This window comes from Notechis scutatus, chromosome 1, assembly GCF_049901735.1.
Source record: "Notechis scutatus isolate UNSWTSFEM ecotype Mainland chromosome 1, rNotScu1.2, whole genome shotgun sequence".
Taxonomy (NCBI): Eukaryota; Metazoa; Chordata; class Lepidosauria; order Squamata; family Elapidae; genus Notechis; species Notechis scutatus.
Window position 1 is genome coordinate 320,683,682 of NC_142009.1, and position 27,723 is coordinate 320,711,404.

Consider the following 27,723-nt stretch of genomic DNA (forward strand, 5'->3'; position numbering starts at 1 on the left):
GTCACTGAGCTTATATTTTGTCTTCTATTTATTCTTGAAATTTATGGGCATTATTAAAAAGGCATTGCTTGACATCCTCGATATCTTGCTATGACTCTATTCCTATTTTAGTTATGTCAAGTGTTTTTTCCCCCCTACATTAAAAGCTGTAAGAGAGATACAGGCAGCATTGGGTAAGAAATTAAAGTCTGGTTTTAATTCTCATGAGAAATCAACACTAGTCCCATAGACTACTAAATTGCTGGTAAATCTTTCTTCTGAAGTTCCTAGGCAAAATACACTATTATCTCTTTGGAACCAATGTGTTGCAATAACTTGGATTGTCTTTGTAACTGCAGAACGGCAATATACTTAATTGGGATATCTTTTACTCTATACTTTGGGGCTGATGCATTACCAGTATCTGAAACTCGTAAACTATATTGAAAGTCCCAAAGTCTACAATTAACTTTTATGTACATTTGAAAAGCAGGTCTCGGATGAATATGAGGAACCTGGAATTAATATTCTGTTTTTACTGACCAGGAGTTGAAAGCCTGAAAACCTCTAATAGTGACTTTCTAGGACCGGGTCTTTGTGTACAGGCTGCAAAAAAAAAAAAAAAAAACAAATATCTCTAATCAAGAAACATTCTCTTCATTTATTTCTCAGTTAAGTAATTATTTTTTTATTAAGGCACATGTGGATGTAAGGTATTCCTTCTTAGCATATGTGGACATGAATGAATAACAGAATAATAAAGTTGGAAAAGATTTTGGAATTCCTCTAGTCTAACCCTATGCTCAAGCAGGAGACCCCATACCATTTTAGACAAATGGCCAAAATAACATTCTTTCTCCTGTGAACCAAGGATGTTCTCACCAGGTGCTGGGGAGGCATGGACTGAAGCCAGCTGGAGTTGGGACTGTGATCTTATTGGACCATGTGAGAGAAGAGTAGTCTGGGGGCAAGAACTTTGGATTTTGATTTGGGTGGAGAAAACCTCCTGCAGAGTTGGGTTTTCACCAGCTGTGCCAACATGACATGCCTAATAAATCCATACTTTGAGGAAGCTCCAGGTCTCAGAGTTTTGATTGCATTGGATCAATTAGTTGGAACCCTGGGAGTCTGTCCAGTCTCTTCTTAAAAGCCTCCAGTTCTGGAGCATCACAACTTCTGAAAGCAAGTCATTCCACTGATTCTCACTGTTCTCGCTGTTAGGAAATTTCTCCTTAGTTATAGGTTGCTTCTCTGCTTCATTACTTTCAATCCATCACTTCCTCTGATGCTTTGGAAAATAGGTTTACCCTCTCTTCTTTGTGGCAGTCCCTCAAATCTTGGAACTCTGTTATCATGTCACCCATAGTCAGTGGTGGGATTATTATTTTTTTACTACCGGTTCTGTGAGCGTGGCTTGGTGGGTGTGGCATGGCTTGGGGGACGTGGCTTGGTGGGCATGGCAGGGGAAGGATACTGTAAAATCTCTATTCCCACTCCACTAACCTGCTTTCTAGCTCCGTTCTCTTGTGCAGGGCAACAAAAGAAGACCAGCTGATCAGCTGGGACTCGGGAGGCAGAGAATAGATGGGAATGGGGCCAGTCAGAGGTGACATTTGCCGGATTTCCGAACTATTCAAAATTTCCAGTACTGGTTCTCCAGAACTGGTCAGAACCTGCTGAATACCACCTCTGCCCACAGTCCTTATTTTCACTAGACAATTTCTGCAACCGTTCTTCATATGTTTTATGAATGCTACACCTTGTAAAATTCTCTGTCTTCTATGGCATGAGATCATTTCTTTATGGCAACAAGGAAGTCTCTGTCTCTCTTCCTCTTGCATAGCTAAACATACTACAAAATCAATAGATTCTTTCAGCTTCACTTATTTCTCCTTTCCGGACCCCATGCTCTTCTCTCTCTTTGAATTCAGTGTATTACTCTAAAGTCCCTATTTTTCTCCTGGTGAATTAAATGTGTTATTCTTTGAGCCTACTGCTTCTCTCTCGCTGAAACAAATATGCTACTCTTGGAACCCTTCTTTTTTTTCTTTCACTGTACTTAATTCTCATAGATTACAACCTTTTTGGAGTTGACTGCTTTGTAGAGTAGCTTTCAATACTGTTTGTGTTACATTCTCTTCCCCACCCCAAATTTCAGCCATTATTTTTTTGCTTTGATAACATTAATTTCAAATATTAATTACAGGTAGTCCTGGACTTATGTCTTGGTAAGGCCACACTTGGAATACTGCATAATGCCTTGGTAAGGTCACACTTTGGAATACTGCATTCAGTTTTGGTCGCCACAATGTAAAAAAGATGTTGAGACTCTAGAAAGAGTGCAGAGAAGAGCAACAAAGATGATTAGGGGACTGGAGGCTAAAATATATGAAGAACGGTTGCAGGAACTGGTATGTCTAGTTTAATTAAAAGAAGGGCTAGGGGAGACATGCTAGCAGTGTTCCAATATTTCAGCAGCTGCCACAAAGAAGAAGGAGTCAAGCTATTCTCCAAATCACCTGAAGGCAGGACAAGAAGCAATGGGTGGAAACTAATTAAGGAGTGAAACAACCTAGAACTAAGGACAAATTTCCTGACAGTTAGAACAATTAATTAGTGGAACAACTTGCCTCCAGAAGTTGTGAATGCCCCAACCCTGGAAGTTATTAAGAAGAGGTTGGACAACCATTTGTCTTAAGTGGTGTAGGGTTTCCTGCCTAAGCAGTGGGTTGGAGTAGAAGACCTCCAAGGTCCTTTCCAACTCTGTTATTCTATTCTATTCTATTTATGACCAAAATTGAGTCCAAAAGTTGCTATGTGAGATAGTTGTTAAGTGAGTTTTGCCCCACTTTATGATCTTGCTTACCATTTGTTGAGTGAATCACTATGGTTGTTAAGTTAGTAACATGGTTGTTGAATATATCTGGCTTCCTCATTGACTTCACTTGTCAGAAGGTCGCAAAAGGTGGTCACATGGCCCTTTATGACACTGCTACTGTCATAAGTACGAGCCAGTTGCCAAGCATTTTGAATTTCAATCACATGACCACAGGAATGCTGCAACAGCTATAGCACTTAGACTTATATACCGCTTCACAGTGCTTCACAACCCTCTCTAAGCAGTTTACTGGTTGCCCTATTGCCTCAACAATCCAGGTCCTCATTTTACTGACCTCAGAAGGATGGAAGGCTAAGTCAATCTTGAGCCAGTGAGACTCGAACTGCCAAACTGCTGTCAACCGGTGATCAGCAAAAGTAGCCTGCATTACTGCATTCTAACCACTGTGCCACCGTGGCTTGTATGGTCATAAAAGTGAAAAACTGGTCTTAAGTCACTTTTCTCAGTGCCTTTGTAACTTCAAACACTCACCAAACAAACTGGTGTAAGTCAAGGACTATCTTTAATAATTTGATTGGGAGTTAGTTATATTTTCACTTTTGGACTTCAGGAACATATAAGCCTGTTTAACAATGTATAGACTTGACATTGTGGCAGGACCAAATTTGTAATAACGATAAACTAGAAAATGATGGATGGGATTGTATGCTCTGGAGCTGAAACATTCATTGATCTTGAAGGCTGTTAGTGAATGTGTTATCCAATAATTTTCTTTGTCTAGCTGCTGCTAGAATGCTATGGAAACCATTCATCAGATTGTGCTACTTTTCTATAATAAGTCTGTGAATGAAAGAAACCTCTGGCTAAAATATTCTCAGGTGAGTAACAGTAAAACAAAATTTTTCCCTAATTCAGCACTTTATTTTCCAAAAAAAAAAAAAAATGGTTTCAAGTCACCTGGGCTCGTCAGGTAATTTCTTTTATTGAAAGTGTCTTGGAAAGGATAATAGGGTATAAGATGGATCAGAAAATGGAAATAAAACCCTCACTATTCTCAATCAGGCATCCTGCAATAAGCACTAAAGCAGGCTGCTAATCAACTTAGCACTGGATCAACCTTTCTTTGGCTGAAATATTCCAGGTGTGATTTCAGCCACTTGGTCTTAAAATGTTAACTATAACTTTATTTATTTATTTTTATTTATTAATTTGATTTGTCAATCACTTACAAGATAATAGGTATAAGTATATACATAGTTACGAATACATGAAATGGATACATATAAGAAAAATTAAAGAAACAATAAGACAGGGATGGTAGGCACGTTGGTGCGCTTATGCACGCCCCCTACAGACCTCTTAGGAAAGGAGTGAGGTCAATAGTAGACAGTCTAAGGTTAAAGTTTTTGGGGTTTGGGGAAGAAACCACAGAGTCAGGTAGAGTATTCCAGACATTGACCACTCTGTTGCTGAAGTCGTATTTCCTGCAATCAAGTTTGGTGCGGTTAACCTTGAGTTTGTATCTATTGTGTGCTCTTGTGTTGTTATGGTTGAAGCTGAAGTATTCATTGACAAGTAAGTCATTGCAATGTATGATTTTATATACCATACTTAGATCAGATCGAAGACGACATAATTCAAGGTTTTCTAGGTCTAGAATTTCAAGTCTGGTGGCATAAGATATTCTACAATGAGTAGAAGAGTGGAGAACTCTTCTTGTGAAATATTTCTGGACTTTCTTAACTGTGCTAATATCAGATACGTAATGTGGGTTCCAGACTGATGAGCTGTATTCGAATATTGGTCTAGCAAATGTTTTGTATGCTCTAGTTAGTAGTGTGATATTACCAGAGAAAAAGCTACGTAGGATTAGGTTAACAACTCTTAATGCCTTTTTGGCTATGTAGTTACAGTGGGCTCTAGTACTTAGATCATTAGAGATGAGTATTCCAAGGTCCTTGACAGAGCTTGGATCATCAACAAGGTCGTGTACCACTGAATCAAAGGCTTTACAGAAGTCTATGTAGATTGCATCTATTGTTTTGCCCTGATCAAGTTGTGTAGTCCATATGTTTTTGCAGTGTAAGAATTGCAGATTACAGGATAGTTTTTTTCTGAAACCAAATTGTTTATTGGAGAGTAGGTTGTTTGTCTCTAAGTGGAGGATAATGGATTGGTTAATAATTGATTCCATGACTTTACAGGTGACGCAGCATAATGAGATTGGTCTGTAATTTTCAACTAGGCTTTTCAACTTTGGTGTATGTTATTTCAGAAAAATGTGACAGGTGATTACATTCCTTTCTCAAGACAAGGAGACAGAAATGCAAATGTGCCATCATGAAGAAAGGATCTCAGAAGATGAGTGAGCATTTTGCAATCATTGCAAAATAAAATTCAATGTGGATAAAAGTAAGATTTTACATTTAGGCCACAAAAAAACCAACAACATTTGTACAGGTACAGACTGGGTGAAACTTGGCTCAGTACCAGTAAATGTGGGAGGGGTCTTGAAGTCTTAGTGGACAATCACTTAAATATGAGCCAACAGTGTGCAGTGTGCAGCAGCAGCCAAAAAAGGACAATGTAATCCTAGGCTGCATTAATAGAGGGATAAAATCAAGATCACATGAAGTATTAGTACCGCTTTACAAAGCTTTAGTAAGATCACACTTAGAATTCTGCATCCAATTTTGGTCACCACAAAAAAAAAAAAAAAAAAGATGTTTGACATTGGAAAGAGTGCAGAGAAGAGTGACAAGGATGATTAGGGGATTGGAGGCCAAAACCTATGAAGAATGGTTACAGGAGTAGGGTATTTCTACTCTACTGAAAAGAACGACTAGGGATGACATGATCGCACTGTTCCAATGTTGGCTACCACGAAGATGGGGGGGGGGTCAGCCTATTTTCCTCATATGTATGATGCAGTGTCTGGGGTCATGTGATAATCTTTTGTGACCTTTTGACAAGCAGTGAACCCAGAATCAATTAACAACAGTGCTACTAACTTATCATCTGCAGTGATTCACATAACAACTGCGGCAAGAAAGGTTGTGGAATCGGGCAAAAATCACTTAACAGCTGTCTTGGTTAGCAATAGAAATTTGGGGCTCTATTGTGGGTGTAAGTAAAGAACTACCTTTACTCCTTACATCTTAGTTTAACCTTCATTGAATCAATTACTATTTATTTTATTTATTTATTTTATTTATTTGATTTAACAATCACTTACAAAATAATAGGTATAAGTATAAACATGAGTAAGAATACAGAAGATAGGTACGATTACATGGGGACAATAGGACAGGGACAGGAGGCACAATGGTGCACTTATGCACACCCCTTACAGACCTCTTAGGAATGGGGTGAGGTCAATAGTGGTTAGTTTGAGGTTAAAGAAGTGGGGGTTTGAGGCAGGGGTGGGATTCAAATTTTTTAACAACCGGTTCTGTGGGCATGCCTTAGTTGGTGGGCATGGCTTGGTGGTCACGTGACTGGGTGGACATGGCTTGGTGGTCATGTTATTGGCTGGGCGTGGCCAACTCAATATCACTCACATCGAGGCATGCATCTCCTCGCCTGGTCTTTCATGACTGTGGGGAAGCTGCAACAGTCGTTAAGTGTGAAAAATGGACATAAGTCACTTTTTTCAGTGCCATTGTAACTTTGAATGACCATACAAAGTTACAATGGCACAATGGTACAAAGTTACAACTCCACACAAGCAAAGTACCAGCAAAGAAGGGAAAAATATCTCCAGAGAAGTTCCTGAGACGGGAAGTCTAGTCCTGCCAAGAATGTAATAAGCGTTAATGGAGAGGCAGTTTCTGTAAGCAACACCAGAATGTTTCTTTCCTGCCTTCCTTGCAGGATTAGGCCAGTAATTTCTTCTAACAACTGGTTCTCCAAACTGCTTAGAATGTTAACAACCGGTTCTAGCGTTTAGGTGCGAACTGGTAGAATCCCATCCCTGGTTTGAGGATGTAACTACAGAGTCAGGTAGCACATTCCAGGCATTGACCACTCTGTTGCTGAAGTCGTACTTTCTGCAATCAAATTTGGAGCGGTTAACATTGAGTTTGTATCTGTTGTGTGTTCTTGTATTGTTGCAGTTGAAGCTGAAGTAGTCATTGACAGGTAGGACATTGTAGAAGATAATTTTGTGTACCATTGGCATCTTATAGCATACAAATCCAAGGCTAGTACCTCCTCCTGAGTTTGGAGATCTTTTGAAAGACTTTCCTTGTTTCCCATGTCTCTTTCTATTTTTGATATTTTTACAGTTGTCGTTGTAATACTGGGTTTAGTTCCTTCTAGCAACTGCATGAATACTTTGTTAGCTTTCTTCTTGATATCTTTCTCTTTCTTGACTTTGGCTTCACATCTGCTCTTGGCAATTTCCACTGTTTGTTCTGACATCCAGCTTGCTTTCTTCTGTTTCTGGTTTTTGACAGCCTTTTTTCACCTTCATCTTTTAACAACTTATTTGATATTATTCCACAGTTTATTAAAATTCAGGACTTCGAAGCAATTCCTGATATTTTCCTTGAAAATGATGCATTGACACTCAGGATAATATTATGGGAACTGTTTGGCTTTGTTCTTCCATTTTGACTTAAATTAGAATTTGAACCTGGGCAGTTTGTGATTTTTTTTTTTTTTTTTTGCAGTTACAACCGAGCTTTTCCACCTTGTTATAAAAATATAGCTCATTTGATTTCTGTGTGCAGCATCCAGTAATGCCCATGTACATTGGTGTTATTTTGATAGTTTGAAGTCTCTGCTAGCATTGAAGAAAATCCTGGATTGACAGGAACTGATAAATAATTATCCTGCTTAGTCTCTGTTTCCTAGGGCATACAGTTCAACACTGTTTTCCTCTTTACAATTTCCAGCTTTGGCATTCCAATCTCAAATCTCACGTAGCATATCTTGCTTGAATGATCTGTCAGTTTCAGACTGAATATAACCATAAAACATATCAGCTTTCTCCTCTTCTGCATCAGTGGTTGGAGCATAAAACTGGATAACAGTCTTAGTAAAGGGTTGTCCAAAATCCAATTGATATCATTTCCCTGACTGCATTGTTCTTAAGTTCTGTCTTTGCTATAGTCTTCCTAAAAGCAACACAGTCCCAAACGTCTGAAGAAGTTCTTCTGAAGAACTGAAGAAGCTTCTTGGATGAGAAGTGAAACATCATCAGACAAAACAAAGGAAGTCCAGTTGCCTTTTGAAAAAGTACCTTTGGGACAACTGTGACCTGGATAATTGAGAATATCCATAGAAAACCAACTTCCTTCTTTGATTTTCCTGTACTGAGTAGCAAACAGTATGATCCTCTATCTAAAAGCATTCATGTCCATCTCAATTTGCTGATCCCTAAGATGCAGTGGGAAGTTGAGTAGTTTCATATTTTAGTGCAGTGAGGTTTTCCACTACATGTCCACTGAGATTGTCTTTGTAGCTTCAGATTTTCATTTCCTGCACGGCATTTACAGGAACTATAGGTCATAAATACTATTAGTCCTCTGAAAGAGACTCAGCACTTCTTCAGTAGTGTGTTGAGTGCTATCTGACCTAAGCTGCCCATCATTCAACACCAGGTTATCTATCATTTTATATTGTCCATCCTTTTGGTTTCCTTCATAAAATATTTACTATTGCCTTTTCTTGTGCATTGTGAAAAAATTGCCTTTGCCCTCATCATTAAAGAGATCTTCTGCCTTTAGTATCTTCCTATAACAACCACAATTGAGGCCAACATTTCTGTTTCTAAGTGAGACATTTGTTAAGTGAATTTTGCCCCATTTTATGATCTTTCTTGCCATTTGTTAAGTGAGTCACTGCAGTTGTTAAGTTAGTAACCCTGCTGTTAAGTGAATCTGGCTTTCTCATTGACTTTGCTTCTCAGAAGATTGCAAAAGGTGATCACATGAGCCTGGCATATTGCAACTGTCATAAATATGAGTTGGTTGCCAAACGTCTGAATTTTGATCATCTGACCATGGGGATGCCACAATGGTTGTAAGGGTGAAAAATGGTCATATGCCACTTTTTTCAATGCCGTTGTAACTTCAAACTGTCATTAAATGAAATGTTGTCAGTCAAGGACTACCTGTATTTTTGCTACCCAATATGTGTGCCTGCTTGCTTTATCTAAGTAGCTGCGATGACCATCACACTTGGGGTGACCTTGCTGGGACTATGTACTTATAATATACACTCCTGGTGTTCTTTGCTCGTTTTTCCCAGGAGCACACATAGACACTGCCATAATGAGACCACACATAGACACTGCCCTATACTAAAAACTAAGAGTTTGTCAACTGTTTAATAAGTGGTTTTTGACCAATCCATACCACCAAGGCTGCCATATAGTGACTGTGATATTTGCATGTTCAAAAAATACGAAATATTCTTGGTCCTCAAATATTATCTATGAAAGAAATGTATTAAGACATTTATTTCAGCCTTCCATCCTGATTTTGGAAACTCTGGCTGCAAAAAGTGACATATAGTACCTTGAATCAAGGCACAATTAATCAGTCATCTCTAAATCCTGGAGACTGGGAAATAGATCAATATAGGGGAAGATCCCAGTTTTGAGGAAAAAGAAAATACATAGGGCATCTCTGATTTATGGACAGACACAGTTTGAGGTACACAGGGTTAAGTCAAGCTGGAGATACATGGACCATCCTTTGTTGTCACTGCTGGACTCCTTTCTAGGGGTGCCTTTCTCTAATAAATAGCCCATCTGTCTTTTCTGGAACAAATTGATTTGCATGCTGCAATTATTAGATAAATGCCTGCTGGAGAATCCATGGGGAAGTCATGTATGGGACTGAGCCAGAAAGAGATGAGCAATGATTTAATGGGCATATGGTGAGGTTCCAGATTTATAATCCCAGTCTCTGTAATTACTTATAATGATTTCAATGGCAGACATTTACTTATATTAGTACATTGTATTCTGGTCTGTCTATAAGACTGATATTATTAGATTGTCGTACCCTTGATGACCATTTAGAATGAAACCCAGTAATAATTTTTAAACTTTTTAAAGCAACCATTATCATTACAGATGAAATGTAATCCAGCAACCTTTAAATGTGCTCTAATGGATATTGAAAATGCACAGGCAAGTTCCCCCTATTCACAGAGAGAAAGTTCTAAAGACCAGGGCTGGTTTTAAGGAAGACTTTAACTGAATTGGGCCAGATGATTTGCAATAAGTGTAGGTGAGCCTCTCTGAATGTTCTTAGTTGAGCTGGTGAGGAAATCATTCACAAATTCTTTCAGTAAAAGTAAAATCTCCTTCAGTATAAACCTGGATTCATGGGGCAGGACCATACTGTATAGATAATAAAATGGGAATACTAGTTCATAAATGTTTATTGAAATCAACACTATGTGCATGTTTGAAAGAGGGGTAAAAGAATCCATCTATGTTAGAATTGAGTAGCCCTCCATCAACAGAAGGGCAGGAATACGACACTACCTATCTCCAGTCTACAACACAGCCCTTTTAGCAATTCCAAGAAGATTCCATAACCATTTGCACTCTGACTCAAGTGATCCTGAGGGCACAGTTAAACTCCCAAGTGGCCTAATGAGCTCTCAGGGAGAGTGCTAAGGAACAGATGACTGTAAAGAAATACAATACCTCAATTTACCTCACATACCATGCTTTCAGAACCAATCCTTCCATCCCCTCACCATCAAGTCTCAATGGTCAGTACCTATTCTTCCTTCTCTCCCATCACAACTGATGAAGCTTCTTGGATGAGAAGTGAGACATCTTCTTTTTCCTCAAGTAAAAAGCAATCCATTTGACTTTTTTGGGGTGGGGGGAACACCTGTGAGAACACGTATCTGCAGTTTTGCAATATGAATAGATAGGGATTTCCAGAGGGAGGGAGGGAGGGGGAGGGAGGGAGGGGAGAGAGAGAGAGAGAGAGAGAGAGAGAGAGAGAGATTCAGAACATTAATAATTCTGAATCACATACATTTCCACTGTTCCACAAATACCACTGCTGTTCTCTTTCATTTGATTAATGCATTTTAAATTCCTATTCCTATTCTCCAGAAGCAGAAGACATTTTTCCATTTATTTGTCAAGGACAAAGTTCTTGGTAGGAATGCCACCAATGAAAAAGCTTTATGGTGATGATTCTTCCTCAGATTTTTTTTAAAGAACTGAATAGAAGTGTGAGAAGCCAGAGATATTGCAGACTATTGAAAATAGGATTGGTTGATAAACAACTGGAAATCTATATACTCATGACCATTCAGAGTTTGAAGACCATCATTCACTTCTGGATATTGTTCCTAAATTTCTTCTTCTTTCAAAAAGATCTCAAAAAACAAATCTATTGAATCAAATGGAATGAGAACTGCTAGAGAGTGCCATGGTGCATATTCAAAGTCCAGAGTGCATTTTCAGCCAATCTTTCCCTTTTACATCCCCATGATGCTTGTGTGTTTTGTGAGGAAGGAAAGTATTTTTAAGAAACTGATTATTTTAACAGAATAACAGAGTTGGAAAAGACCTTGGAGGTCTCTTGAGTCCAAACCCCTGCTTAAGCAGAAAACCATACACCATTTCAGACAAATGGCAGCCCAATCTCTTCTTAAAAAACATCTAGTGTTGTTGCACCCACAACTTCTTCAGGCAAGTCATTCCACTGATTAATTTTTCTCACTGTCAATTTCTCCTTAGTTCTAGGTTGCTTCTTTCCTTGATTTGTTTCCATCCATTACTTCTTTTTTTAATAAAGAATTTTTATTTTTAAAAACAAACCTACACATACAAAACATAAAAACATAAAACCTTCCATTTTATATACATACAGTATGTCAGTTGGTTGCAAATCTTTTGTGCTATCCTTTTGTAGTCATTTACTCACAATTTATGTCAATTTTCACATTGTCGAACTAACATGTGCTTATATATTTATCATTTATTAATCATCCATGACAGGGGTGGGATACGGTTCGGGATTTACAAACTTCCCTGCCTGCTGTGAGCCAGTGCACCTGTAAATCGTCATAAATCATCATTAGCACATCATTAGCATGCTGCCTGCCGAGAAGCAGCCTTTGAAACAGCCCTCTTTTCTTGTTTTTTTAACTACAGCTGTGGCTCGTTCCACAGCTGAAGTTGAAAAATCAGGAAATAAAGATCAGGTAACAGCCGGGGTGAGCGGGTGGGCAAAAACATCAGCAGACATAGAACCAGTTCTGTGTCTGCTGCTCTTCAGAGCTACCGGTTCTACAGAGATGGACAGAACCGGTAGAAACCCACCCCAATGCATTACTAAACTATTTATTCCATCATTTTATACGAGATGTTCCAAGTTTTATCTTAAAGTTTATGTTATACTTTCAACCAATGGTTATATATGTCTATATTATGTTTTATATCAATCTATTAAATTTCTATTACAAAATTATCTATTACATTGCCATGCCTTTTTATCCAACCATTGATAAAACAAATCCCATATCATATAAAATTGTTTATCTTCTCGTTCTCTAATTTCAAATGTCAATTTACTCATTTCAGCACAATCCATAATTTTCTTAATGATTTCCTCCTGCAATGGTATTTTCTCACTTTTCCAATTTTTAGCAAATACAATCCTAGCTGCTGTTAATACATTTACAATCAAATATTTCAACTCTTTGTTGTAAAGTTCCCGTATTATCCCCAATAAAAAGACCTCTGATTTAAAGTCTATATGTTGTTTTATCATTTTTTTCCAACTATGTGTGAATTTTAGTCCAGTATTTCTTTGCGTCCGAGCATGTCCACTACATATGGTAATATGAACCAGGTATCTGATGATATTTCCAACATTTATCTGATTTGTTCTTAAACATTCTCACAATTCTCATGGGGGGTAGATGCCACCTGTAAAACATCTTATACAGATTTTCTTTATATGCAGTCAACATTGTCATTTTATAATTTTACCACAATTTTTGCCATTTTTCTAAATCAATCCCATATCCAAAATTTTTCCCCCAAGCAATCATTGTTTCTTTAACTTGTTCCTCCACCAATTTAAATTCTAATAAGTGTCCATAAAGTTTTTTTAATTACCTTTTCATCAGTACCCATCAAAATTTTATCCAAGTCAGTCAACTTATCATAAATACTTTCTGTTTTAACATCTTTATCAAATCTGGATTGTATTTGCAAATATGAAAACCAGTTCATTTTTATACCTTGTTCTTCCAACGCTTGCATAGATTTAAATTCACTCTCTTCATTCAATATCTCACCATATCTAACTGTTGGTTCCTTTTTATATATTATTGGATAAGAAAAAGCTTCAATGGTAGATATCCATAATGGAATTTTTAAATAATATTGTCTTTTTATCTTCTCCCAGTTCAAAAACAATGCATCTCGAATATAATGTCTTCTAAAATACCCCTGTGTTTTAGTTCCCTTATACCAAAGGAAGGCATGCCACCCCAACAGCAAGTCATGCCCTTCTAAGGTCAGTAGTTTATTGTTTCTTAATGTTATCCATTCCTTTACCCACATCAGATTTATTGCTTGGTAATACAACTCCCAGTTAGGCAAGGCAAACCCTCCCCTTATTCTTGCAACTTGTAACAATTTTAGTTTTATTCTTGCTTTTTTGCCCTGCCAAATATCTTTCAACACAATTCTATTTAAATCTTCAAAAAACTCTTTCCCTAATCGGATTGGAATTGTCTGGAATAAATATAAAATTCTAGGCAATACATCCATCTTAATTGTAGATATTCTCCCAATCAATGATAATTGTAAGTTTCCCCATTTTGTCAAATCTGTCGCGATCTGCTGTTTGAGTTTAAGATAATAATCCTCCTTCAAGTGTGCTACATCTTTTTTTTAAAAACAAATTTTATTAATTTTAAAGACAAACAAAACATCATTAAACATTGCAAACATAAAACCTCTTTCCATTGTAAGTTTTTACACGGCAGATAAAAGATTATTTTATACAGCATAATTCTAATTTATCTCATTTCCTGATAGACTCATAAATATCTGTTAGCAAATTTCTCATTATTTCTCTTTACTTTTATTCAATTACATTTCTTTTCTGTATTTATCTATTTTATAGCCATCATATTTATATTTTCATCTAACTTGTTTACAAATATTCTCGTCTGACATTCCACCAAGGTTTTATTAATTCTTAATCAAACATAAACACACAAAACACAAAAACATAAAACTTCTTTTTAGAAAGTGGCTTGGCCCCAGATTACCTCTCTTTGTACGTACTTCAATTAAATTCATGCTCATCTTATATACCATTACTTATCTTATTTACCATTCTATATCTTCTATATAACTTCTCCCCGCTATTCACTCTTCTTAATTCTATTTTATTAATTTCATCTTACTTTAAATCATTATACTTGTATCTTTTGTCCATTCTTTTCCAATTATCCATTTATCTCATTCTCTTTAATAAATAAGAAAAAGATTTCTCCTGGAATCACTAATTGAAGTATGATGCCTTTCTATCCCCTAAGTTGACATTTAGAATAATACCTAGTTCCCAATCTGATTCTGCTTAGTACATTCTACCTATTAAATTTTAAGAAAAAGAAAAAAAAAGAATAATAAATCTATAAAATAATTAAGTACATAATTACCATTCTAATTTTTTAATACACTTTAAATAATACATTTTAAACTAAAAAAAATAAAAAAGAGAAAGAAAAAAAAATTATGATAACATTAAGAGAATAACAAATTAAACTCTATCATTAAATCTTGAGCATTTTACACATTCTCAATAATATTAAATGTTAAGATCAATCATTAAATCTTAAACATTTTAATATTTTAGTTTATTAAATCTTGTAATATTCCAATTATCTATTTCAAAAACAAATACTACAATAATAAGTTTATAATAACATTAACACAAGAGCCAATAAACTCTATATTTTAAACATTCCCTGTAATATTTTATTAAATCTTAAAGTCTATCATTATTAAGCATTTTGATATTTTAATATTTTATTAGTTCTTATAAAATTCTAATTTTCTATTTCTAATACAAGTACTACAATACTATCTTATGTACTTTTGCAGATTCTTTTTTTTTTAATAAATTATACATTACCCTTTATCCCTAAAAAAAATTTCTTTTTCCCATCTTGTTTTATACCTTTGTGGCTTTTTACCCCCTTTTCCCTTCCTTTCTTATCCCACCTAGTCTTTTTACCCCCCCCCCTCTCCTAACCTCCGCCTTTTTAGCTTGCCCTCTCTATTGCACTCCTCTTCTCCTTTGCTTTCTGGCATTGTATTGATTTTGCATCTCATTTTTCTCTTTCTTGGGTGTTTTTTTAAGTCCTCCCTTTTTCTTTTCTTTCTTAGGCAGATTTTTTAATTCATTAAAGATGGCTTCTTCTTCTTCTTCTTCTTCTTCTTCTTCTTCTTCTTCTTCTTCTTCTTCTTCTTCTTCTTCTTCTTCTTCTTCTTCTTCTTCTTCCTCCTCCTCCTCCTCCTCCTCCTCCATTTGTTGTTGTATTTGCTGATAAGTAGCCAGCGCCATTTCCAAAAAGTGAAAGATATCTCCCAAAGAGTCCTTGCTTTCTTTCTTTATTTTTCCATATTCCTTTCTTAGTTCATCAATAGATAAAGCCATTCTTCTTCTTAGGACAACCAAGATGTTTCAAAACTTAAAAGACAGTTCCCCAAAGTCTCAGAGTCATCAAGCATCCAAACAGAGCAGAAAGTTCTTCCCTTTACACTTTCTCTTCCTGGGGTATTATCAGTTAAGAAAGGGAAAAAAAAACCGGTCTGTACTTTAAAGCCTTATTGCAATTAACTTCTAGTCTCAAAGTCTTCAAGGCATCTCCTCCAACAAAATCTTGATATAGGTTGGGTTTTTTTTTGTCCTCTCCCTTCCCACTTGTAACAAAGAGCTTAAAATTTTACCTTCTTTAGAAAAACAGGTTTTTCAATGTCCATTTGCTAAGTCCGTAGGGAAGGAGAGTAAACTTTCCCTTTCAGCACTTCCCTTTGCCGCTTTTAGAATCTCTTCTGGAAACAACGTATCATTCAAAAAATCGTGATTTTCAGGATGTTAAATGTATCTTAAAGTCCCGGTAGCCAAAGAACTTTCACATCAAAACTTTCAAAACTTTCTCCTTCTTCCTCCTACGCATTCTTATCCAGTTGCCGGCTTCTTTGTGGTGGCCATTACTGACCGCTGCTCCACCGCCTTGAGAAAAGGGGGTTTTGCCAGGTGGGGAGGGGGTCTGCAACACCCTCAAACCCCTATCCGGATCCCCCCTGTCTTCAGCTGCCTCTACGGAGCAGCCTTATCCTCCAGACCCGTCGGGATCGGAGGCACCAAGACGGCTAGCGCAAAAGGGATCGCACTAAATCGCGAATCCCTGCCGCCACCGAAACCTGGCAAACCGGAACCATCTTGATGTAATGTATATCCCTAAATACTTGACCTTGTTTGTGACCTGCATTTCTAAGACTTCTTCCAACTCTTTCTTTCATCTTACTAACATATTCTTTGTTAGTATCTTTGTTTTATCTTTATTTATTTTCAAACCTGCTACTTTTCCATATTCTATTTTTTCTATTAATTTAGGCGCTGTTTTCAATGGGTCTTCTAATATAAATACCAGGCCATCTGCAAAGGCTTGCAATTTATACTCTTCCTTTTGGATTTTCATTCCTTTTATTTCTTTATCTTCTCTAATATTCCTATTCAATACTTCCAATGTTAACACAAACAGCAGGTACGACAGTGGACAACCTTGCCTTGTCCCTTTTCTTATATCTATAGATTCTGTTAGTTCTCCATTTACCATAACTTTTGCAGTTTGTTCGTGGTATATCGTTTCAATGGCTTGAATGATTTTTTTTTACCAAAGGCCATTTGTTCCAGTTGCAATAACATAAATTGCCAATTCACATTGTCAAAGACTTTTTGTGCATCTAAAAACATCAAAGCCATTTGCTTCTTAGGGTGTGCCTCATAGTATTCTAGAGTATCCAAAATAATTCTCACATTGTCTTTGATCTGTCTCTTTGGAAGAAATCCATTTTGATCAATATGGATAAAGTTATTTAAGTATCTTTTTAGTCTTTCTGCCAAGATTGAAGGCAAAGATCTTTATAGTCTGAATTTAATAAGGATATAGGTCTGTAATTTTTAACTTGCTGCAGGTCTGTATCCTCCTTCGGTATAAGTGTAATGTATGCTTCAGTCCATGTTTTGGGTATTTTTTTCTTTAACATAACTTCATTCATAACTTCTAATAGGTGAAGATTCAATATTTCCTGAAAAGTCTTGTAAAATTCTGCTGGTAAGCCATCTGGACCTGGTGCTTTTCCAACATTCTGTTTTTTAAAAGCTTCTGTTAATTCCACCATTGTTATATTCCCTTCTAGCATTGTTTCAATATCTTTAGGTATCTGAAGTAAATTCGCTTTCTGTAAATATTGCTAAACTTTTTCTTCTTGAATATTCTCTTGAAAATACAATTTCCCATAGTAATCTTGCATAATTTTTCCTTCTCCTCATTTCCATAGCATGTATGTCCTGCTTCATTTATTAGTTGGCTAATCCTTCTTGATTCTCTCTCCTTTCTCAATTTGTAGGCTAGCCATCTACCTGGTTTGTTTGCATCTTCGAAGTAATTCTGTTTAGCATTTTTAATTTTTTGAGCTAGTTCTCCTTTTTCCATTAGTCCCATGTTATGTTTAATCATATCCATTTTATTTTTAACATCTTTTTTTGCAGGGACTTCTATAAATCTTTTTCCAATTTTTTATAATCATCCTCTAATATTTTGAAAGTCTTTTTCTGTTTTCTGTTCCTTTTCCTTGTATAGTCTATTATCAAGCCTCTTGTGTAGGCCTTCATCGTGTCCCAGAGATTCTGTAAAGATGTATCCTCTTTTCTATTTTCTTTAAAGAAGAAAGCAAGTTCTTTCTCTATTTTTTGTTTAAAGTTTTTTTTTCTTAATATCATATTATTTAAGGTCCATCTGGATCTCCTCTTGTACTCTTTCCAACTAACTGTCATTGGGTTATGATCTGCACAGGTGCTTGTTTCTATTTCGATCTCTCGTGTATTAGCCAGAAGTTCTGCTGACATCCATATCATGTCTATTCTATACCACGAAGCATGTCTGTTTGAATAAAACGTGTATTGCTTTCTCTCCACATTTCTCTCTCTCCAAGCATCTTTTAAGTTGAATTTTTCTGTTATTTGAAAGAAGGATTTTGGTAATATCTTTCTAGCTTTCTTAGTTGATTTCTGCATTTTGTAATCCAACCTATCATTAACTATTCCATTAAGATCTCCCATCATACAAATATTGGCATAGTCCAATTCAATTATTTTCATATGTAATTTCCTGTAAAATTCTTCTTGATTATCATTCGGGGCATAAATTACAATTAAAAGTGTTTTAACATTATTGTCCATTATTTCCACCATCAAAATCCTTCCATCATCATCTGTATAAATTAATTCTGCCAAAATTGTATCTTTAATATATAAAACCACACCTCTTTTTTTAGATTGTGCCAGCAATATAAATAATTTCCCTATTTTTTTTGTTTAAGTATATAATCATGTTGTTTTTAATATGTACTTCTTATAAGCAAATTATATCATATTTTAATTTCTCTAATTTATGAAATACTTTCCTTCTCTCAGTAGCCAAATTAAGTCCATTTATGTTAATCATAATCAATTTTCTTTCATCCATGTTAAGCTTTGTGAGGGTTTTTTTATTGCTCTAGTAGGTCTTAATTCTCGTTGTTCTCTGGGTACACCACCTACTGCTCCTTCTTCTTTCTCTTTTTCAATTACTGCTATACACTCCTCTTGGAATTCAGTTAGTGACTCTTCCTTTCCAGCTTCTTCTTCCTTTCCTCTAAAATATTATAAATAGAATAGCTGAGCTTTTTCAACTGTGTCAATTCTGTGTCTTTATTCCTGCCAGGTAAACAAGAGGCCTTCTGGCATCAGCCATCTGTAATTTACTCCTCTTTTAAGTAATTCTTTAGTCAAAAATAAATATTCTCTTCTCATCTCTCTTACTCTTCTTGGTACCTGTTTCAGCACCACAATTTCTTTATCTTTGTACTTTAAGGTTTTCTCTCTTGCCACCTGTAGTATCTGTGTCTTAATAATATTTTTAGTGAATCTGATATGAACTTCTCTTGGTAGTCTGTTTCTCATTGCGTATCTTGTATATATACGGAGCACTTCATCCATCCCCTCCCATCCGTCATCTTCTCTTTGGTTATCTCTAGCACTTCTGCCAGTTTTTCTGTCATTATTTCAGCAAGATTTTCACTTTTTCCTTCTTCTACATTTTGAAATCTTAGGTAGAATTCTGATCTATCAATTTCCCATCCTAATGATAAAATGATAAATTAAATAAATTAGATTAATGATAAATGGTAACAATAGAAACAAACTCAAGGTTAATCGCATCAAACTTGATTGTAGGAAATACGACTTCAGCAACAGAGTGGTCAATGTCTGGAATACTCTACTTGACTCTGTGGTTTCTTCCCCAAACCCCAAAAACTTTAATCTTAGACTGTCTACTATTGACCTCACCCCTTTCCTAAGAGGTCTGTAGGGAGCATGCATAAGTGCACCAATGTGCCTACTGTCCCTGTCCTATTGTTTCTTTTATTTTTTTATTTTTCTTATATGTATCCATGTATTCATAACTATGTTTTTACTTATACCTATTATCTTGTAAGCAATTGACAAAAATAAATAAAATAAATAAATAATGGTTCACATCTGCGCTTCTCAATATCACTCAATCAAGTGTCAATATCTCCAATTTTCTTATCTCTTTGTATATTTTCTTCTTCAATTTTCTTAATTCTGTCCTCATATTTCATCATCATCTGTTGAATGTTCTCTACCTTCTCATCTGTCTTTTCAATTCTTTGCTCAATATTCTCAGCTCTTTGCTCAATATTCTCTATTCTCTTTTCAATCTTCTGGATTCGTTGCATAATCATCTGTAATGTCACTTCCTTCTCTTTCTCTTGTTGTAAGATTGTCTGTATTGACCATTGTCCTCCAGATGGTGAAGAGGCTATTGGTATTGAGGAAGCTGGTGCTGTTGTCTTTCTGCTCATCTTGTGCTTACCTGTAGAGCGGGAGAGAGAAAAAGGAAAAAAGAGAAAAAAAAGAGGGAAAAAAGGAGTACAGGCAGGCAGTTGCCACTCCAAAAAAGGGAAAAGGGAAAAAGAAAAAAAAAGAATAATCTTCAGACACTCATGTACCTTAAGTACTCCAAGTAATCCATCCATTACTTCTTGTCCTGCCTTCAGGTGCTTTGAATAGATTGACTCCCTCTTCTTTATGGCAACCCCTTAGATATTGGAATACTGTTATCATGTCACCCCAATCCTTCTTTTCATTAAACTAGACATACCACAAACTAGATATAATATCAAATTATTAAGAAAATATTTACTATTTTCTATCATCTCTCTTTTTAAAGGTCACAAATATTTCAAAAATAATTGAGTGAATGAAATATATTTGTTTATATAGTTGTCTTCCCTTGAATGGAGAGATATAACTGATGATTATCAATATATAGATGGTGTCAATATTGACAAACTGTCAAGGGTTGGGATTTGTCTAGCTTCCATTTCCCCATTTAGGCTGCTGCAATACAAATTGCTGTTACTGATACCTGATATATTGCTGATCCAATATATTCTTGATAACTCTCTCTATAGTCTGTGGCACCCCAACATGCAAGCCCTTGGTCTTGACTTCCCCTCTTCATTTTTTAATAATAATTTTATTAAGAGTTTTTATTACACTAGCAAAAGATAGTATGGACTAAAAAAGAAAAAAAAGTGTAAAAAAGCAAGGAAGAAAAAAGACACAAAAATAGGAGGGGGCTAAAAAAAGCAACTTCCTACCCTTATCACAAATGTAAACACATCACTATTTCTTCACCTCCTCTTAATTAACAAATATAACACTCCTCATCCCATAACTATATTCAAATCCAATAAGTAATATTTTCTCCAATCCAGGAATCAGCAAAGAGTCCAAACAGAGTTCTAAAATAATACTAATTAACATGTATAAAACTCAACATTCCATATTTCAACTGTATGCACATTATAAAACATAAAGCGGTCTCAATATCCAAGCGTGAACAAAAGACTAATGCTTAACATGACAAAAAGGGAAAGTTTCTTTTTTAAAGAAAATAAGCTCACAAGTATCCCTTTAAGTAGAAAGATATTTAAGCACAAAGCCTGTTTAAATACTATCAGATTAGAATACATAAAGTATCTGCAAGGGAAAAGACTTAAATACCATGTTAATTGTAAGCAAATTCAACACATAACATTTTTCCAGTCCAGATGTCAGTTAATCTAAAAAATCTCCACCCAAATATCAACAGATTGCAGTTTAACCTTTGTCTGATTAACCAACTTCTTTTTACATAAAGCAATCATACTTTTTAATCCATTCATATGATTGTTGATGCTCGTTTCAAATTTCTTCAAAACTATAAACGTCCTCTTTTCTAAGACTAGCCCAAAAAATTATTGCAACTACTCTCTGGTATTGCCACTTTTATATCTTTCTTAATTTTTTAAACCTCATCCAGTTTGTTTGTTTTGTCTGATGACAAATTCTTATTCAGACTGTTATTCAGATTGTTCTTGGGTATAGTTTGCTGTGTATCCTTTTTAATAACATCTTCTGGGAACAGCATGTTTTCAAGAACACTCAACTTAACTGACCTTATTGATTCAAGTTCCCAATGCAATTCCTCAAAAATATCTCTGAATGGCATTATAAGTTGCTTGTCTTGCTATGTGTGCAATATCAAAATCAATTCTTCTTTCAAATGAAACACGTGCATTCTTAAAAAATAATTACCAAATCTTAATATTCAACATTCAACATTCTTACTTTTTCTGAGCCCTTAATCCATTTAAGACTTTATAATTTCTTGTTTTTAATTCTTAAAAGTTATAACAATACATCTTCATTTTCTTATATTGAGAATTGAAAGCCCTCAACAATTTTATTTCCAGCCATAGTCATTTCAAAGGTGTCTGACTTCTTTAAAGCAGTAAATAGACAATTTCTAAAAATAGTAAGGAAAGTGCAAACTTAGCATCCTTTGGAAGATCTGTTTGCGGCTTGAACAAATATGGCAAATTCCCTCAGCTCCTGATTTGTCTAACCTCCAGAGACTACTACTTTTTAGTCTTCTTGTCAGAAGCAACTGTGCAGAACATAACTGAGGTGATCTTACATCCCCTCTTTATTCAGAAATGGTTGAAGGAGTTAGTTTATTCATTGGCTTTTGCTGCAAACATTAGCTCCACTTTTGTGCCACTGTTTTCAGTTCACTTTTCTTCCCTGGAAGTCCCTGATCTCTTCTCTTAATTGACTGGGATCATTATTCAGGATGGAAAAGAACCACTGTTAAAACAGTGACCTCATTCTCAGCTTTTGCAGATAGATCAAGGATGAGAGGTTCAGCAAAACAAGGAGGATTGCACAGACACCATCACAGCACCACACTTGGGTCATCCATAAGACCAATCAATATAATCTATTTACAATGCCTGAAACCTAACTAAGAAGGACCCAAAGTCTTTACTCAGCCTTTCAGTTGCAAGCCAACTATGTTCTCAGCAACATTTTCCCAAAGGAGAGATTGGTTTCAGAATAATAGTTGTTCTGGGTTGAACAATGGCTTTTGGAAAAGGGACCCCACCGCTGCCTCCTTCAAAGCATCAAACATCACTCTTACTCATCCTCCTGTTATCTCCCTGAGTGCTTTCACTAGTCAGGAAGGACAGGGAACCAATCTATAGGTAGTCCTCAACTTATGACCACAATTGAACCTAAAATCTATGTTGTTAAGTGAGAAATGTATTGTATGAGTTTGCTCCATTATATCTTGCCACAGTTATTAAGTGAATCATTGCAGTTATTAAATCAGTAACATTGTTGTTAAGTGAATCTGGTTTCCCCATTGACTTTGCTTGTCACATGACTCGGGGACACTGCAACATCACAAATGTGAGTCAATTGTCAAGCATCCAAATGTAGATCATGTGAACATGGGGAAGCTGCAATGGTCATTGTAAGTGTGAAAAATGGTCATAAGTCACTTTTTTCAGTGCTGTTGTAACTTTGAACGGACACTATGTTTATAAGTAGCACATTTGATGCTGCAGAGTACCTGGATACTCTCCAAAGACATTGTCACTATAATCTCTAATGGACTTGCCCAACCAGCTTCAGCATGAGTACCAAATTCAATTCTGTTGCTCTGTCTTGGAATGACCCCATGTGTCCAATTTAATTCCAATATCTCAGTATTATAATGAGCATTTTTAGCATCTCCCAAATCTTTGTTGCTCTAAAATATCCTTTGCTATGGCTAATTATAAGTGGTCACCAAAACCACAACTACATTTTGTTGCTTTCATATTTTTGTTTCATCCATCCTCTATTTTAAACAACCAGCAATCAAATATTGAATGTGTCACTTCTGTGAGATAGACCAGATAGGAAACTGATTTCATAGTAAGCAGTAAGACCAGAACTATACTTTATTGAGATTATAGCAATAGCACTTAGACTTATATACCACTTTACAGTGCTTTACAGCCCTCTCTAAGCAGTTTACAGAATCAGCCTATTGCCCCCAACAATCTGGGTCCTCATTTTACCCACCTAGGAAGGATGGAAGGCTGAATCAACTTGAGCCTGGTGAGATTTGAACTGCCAAATTGCAGGCAGCCTGGCAGTCAGTAGAAATAGTACTGCAGTACTGCAGTTTAGCCACTGTGCCATTGAGGCTCTTGGTTATACTGAATAACTCAGTAATTATACCATAGGAATCTTGCCAGTCTGCTTGTGATTTTCCTTCCCTCTCTAGCAGGGTGTCAAACTCACGGCCTGTGGGCTGGATGTTGTCAGGTGCCGGCCCCTCCCCACCCGGTTTAGCAAAGGGGAAGTCCCAATACGTCATGTGACGATGCCTTGATGATGCGAGTTTATAGTGATTATAATATATAGTGATATGATATAGTGCTTTATAGTGATTTAAGGACTCAAAGACCCCTGCTTTATAGTGGGATGAGTTGTTTGTATTTCCTTCATGGCCAACTCTTTCAATAGTGAGATGGGTAGCATATACATTTAATAATAAATAAATTACAATAAATTAAAAATCACTGTGATTCTCCACAAAATGTAACTATTACTAGAAGAAAGATTTGGCTGAATAAAGGAAACAATGAAGCCTATTTTGATTGAGTAGTTAGAAGGGAATTTTCTGATGTGTTTCTGTAGTAACTGGACTGACATAACTTGGTTTGACACATCTGGGTTTTACTGCAGCCCTAAGCAAAACAAACTGGGTATCAAGCTGATTGTCTTGTCATCACTCTTTCATACTCTCTCCCCCTTGACTGAACACTATCGTATTGCTTTATTTCAAAATTCATATGGAGTGATACCTTTAGTTTGAAGGCCATCATATAAGAGGATTAAAAACAAAATAAAAATTGAGAGTAAACAATGCTATCATTGTGCCATAACTATGCTGAGCAATCAATATAATCTATGCCCCATGCCTGAAACTCAACTGACAAGGATCCAAAGTCTTTACTCAGCCTTGCCCGTTGCAAGTCCACTACATCCTCAACACTGGTTGGCCAGCTCAAAGTCAACAAATAGTTTGTCAGCTTAATGTTTTTAGGAACTCTGCATCAAGCAAATGGCTTATGAAGAACCATGAAAAAAGTGGGTGGCAGGAGAAAATCCAGCTGGTGTTCAAACATGGGAGTAGACTATGAACATGAAAACTGGCTCATGTCATGTGCATAGAGAAACCACAGTTGTTTCATATGACTGCATTTTTGTACTTGTTAAACATTTGTCATTTCTGAAGACTCATGTACAAATACTACCTTTTCCTCCCCTAACCAGATGCTCAAGTTATAATTGTTGCTAATTGCACATATTGTGTATAATCTCCATAAGTTATCCAACATCAACTTCTAGATGCTGCTGGCCAGAAAGTTAGAATTGGACTCTTTGGCTATTTGCTGCCAGAATTGCTTTTCTTTTGTTGCCTGAACTAAAGAATGGATGTCCCTTATCACCCCCACAATCTTCATTAATTTTAGTCTCATTTGTTTTAAACATGGCTTTAGTGGTCCTTCAGGAAAGCATCATACATCCAATCGAAAATAAAAGATAAAGGTTTCCCGTATCAGTCATGTCAGTCTGTAAGAGATGGTGCTCATCTCTGTTTCTTAGACAAGAGAACCAGCATTATCCAAAGACACTTCTGTGGTTCTGTGGCCAGCATGATTATATACCAAGGTACATGGAACCTTCCCACTGATGTGGTACCTATTTATTTATTTATTTATTTATTTATTTTATTTATTTATTTGATTTGCCAATTGTTTACAAGATAATAAGTATAAGTGTATACATAGTTGTGAATACATGAAATGGGTACATATAAGAAAAATAAAAGAATAAGAGAAACAATAGGACAGGGACGGTAGGCACGTTGGTGCGCTTATGCACGCCCCCTATAGACCTCTTAGGAAAGGGGTGAGGTCAATAGTAGACAGTCTAAGGTTAAAGTTTTTGGGATTTGGGGAAGAGACTACAGAGTCGGGTAGAGTATTCCAGACATTGACCACTCTATTGCTGAAGTCGTATTTCCTGCAATCAAGTTTGGTGCGGTTTACTTTGAGTTTGTATCTATTGTGTGCTCTTGTGTTGTTATGGTTGAAGCTGAAGTATTCATTGACAGGTAGGACATTGCAATGTATGATTTTATATACCATGCTTAAGTCAGACCGAAGACGGCGTAATTCAAGGTTTTCTAGTTCTAGAATTTCAAGTCTGGTGGCATAAGGTATTCTACAACGAGTAGAAGAGTGGAGAACTCTTCTTGTGAAATATTTCTGGACTTTCTCAATTGTGTTAATATCAGATACGTAATGAGGGTTCCAGACTGATGAATTGTATTCGAGTATTGGTCTAGCAAATGTTTTGTATGCTCTGGTTAGTAGTGTGATATTACCAGAGAAAAAGCTACGTAGGATTAGGTTAACAACTCTTAATGCCTTTTTGGCTATGTAGTTGCAGTGGGCTCTAGCACTTAGATCATTAGAGGTGAGTATTCCAAGGTCCTTTTATCAAGGTCCTTTATAAATTTATCAACTTGCAGTTGCATGCTTTCACACTGGAGTATTACAGTGGCTTAGAGGTGGAGCCCTTGCCTCACAATCAGGAGGCTGTGAGTTCGATCCTAGGTAGAGGCAGATATTTCTCTCTCTGGGCACAATGATAATATATCTGCTGAACAAAACTCCACATTGGCGACAGAAAGAGCATCCAGCCAGTAAAACACTCTGCTAGCTCCATTCAGTTGGCCAGACTCCACCCCGCAAGGGATTATAGGGTCATTAAACGATGATGATGATTTGCATGCTTTCAACTGCTAGGTGCATAGGAGCTGGGGCAAGAAATGGGAGTTTACCCCCTTGTGCAGATCAGGTCTTGAACTCGGACTCTGATAAGCTCAGCATCTTTAACCGCTGAGCCAATAGCAAGTATCAGATGCAGAGATGGCATTGCAAGAAGCATCAGGGTAACATATCCTTCCTTAGCACCCGATACATGTTATCCAGTCAATTGCACAGTTGGGCTAATGTGCCTCTGATGAAACTTACACCAACCCATCTTAGGAAATGGGATGAGTGGTTGTTTTCCCACAGTCAGGAGGGGGAAACACAGTGGGAGATCTTGACCCACAATAAAGCAGGACCAAAACCTGTGCCAGTTCTATTACTGTGGAAGAATAGGGTGCAGCAATGAGGACAGCAAATTTTACGCCATCACACTTTTCTGTTGTCTAATGGAAAGCACTTTAACTGGGGCATGAGAAAGAATACAGATTGTGATCCTAATGGGCTTTTTGTGTGCACTCTTTGCCCCCCCTCCCCCCGGTTTGATAATTTCTAGAAAGTAATATTTTGTCTGGCTAATCTTCCTCCTCAGTATGTGTTAATGAAACAAACTATTTAAAGGCTTCTTCTTTAATTAATTAGAATTGTCCCTTCAAACCAATCTTCATTTTAATCTCTTTAAACAGAAAGGAGGGAAGTTCTGAAGGGAGAAGAAGAACAGCTCCGGTTTTTGTTTTGTTTTTAAAAAATGGATGGAAAATGTTTTTAAACAGCTTGGTCATGAGCCTTTCCTTCTCCCTGCATTAGCTGTCAGCAAAACTCTTTTCAGCTTTCTACCCAAACATGTTATCACACAACGCTTGCTTTTCCCCAGACAGTAACAGATCATACAGAGCAGTTCTTTGTTTTCAAAGGTCTAGCCAGATGAGCAAATCACTTTGTAAAATGGAAAACAGCAAAATGTATTGCTCTTGGCTGATGCTTCTTGGGTAGCAAACAATGTGCAAGAAACAATGCCATATTCTTAGATATGGCTGTTATAGCTCTTTAGAAATGAAAGAGAGGACTAGGCCAGCTAAAGCAGGGGTAATCAACCTTAGCAACTTTAAGATTTGTGGACTTTAACTGCCAGAAAGCTTTGCTTCTGGGAGTTGAAGTCTACAAGTCTTAAAGTTGCCAAGGTTGGAGACCCCTGATCTAAAGATTTCCTTTGTGGCTTGAAATGATGCCCAGGTCTATTGAAACATACATAAAGTTGCAGAACTAAGTCATTTATATTATTTATTAACATAAATAATGTTGGGGAACTAAGTAAAAAATAAAGAAAAAAAGAACTGGGAAGCCTGTCAGTGCAAGTGTACTGAGGAAGGAC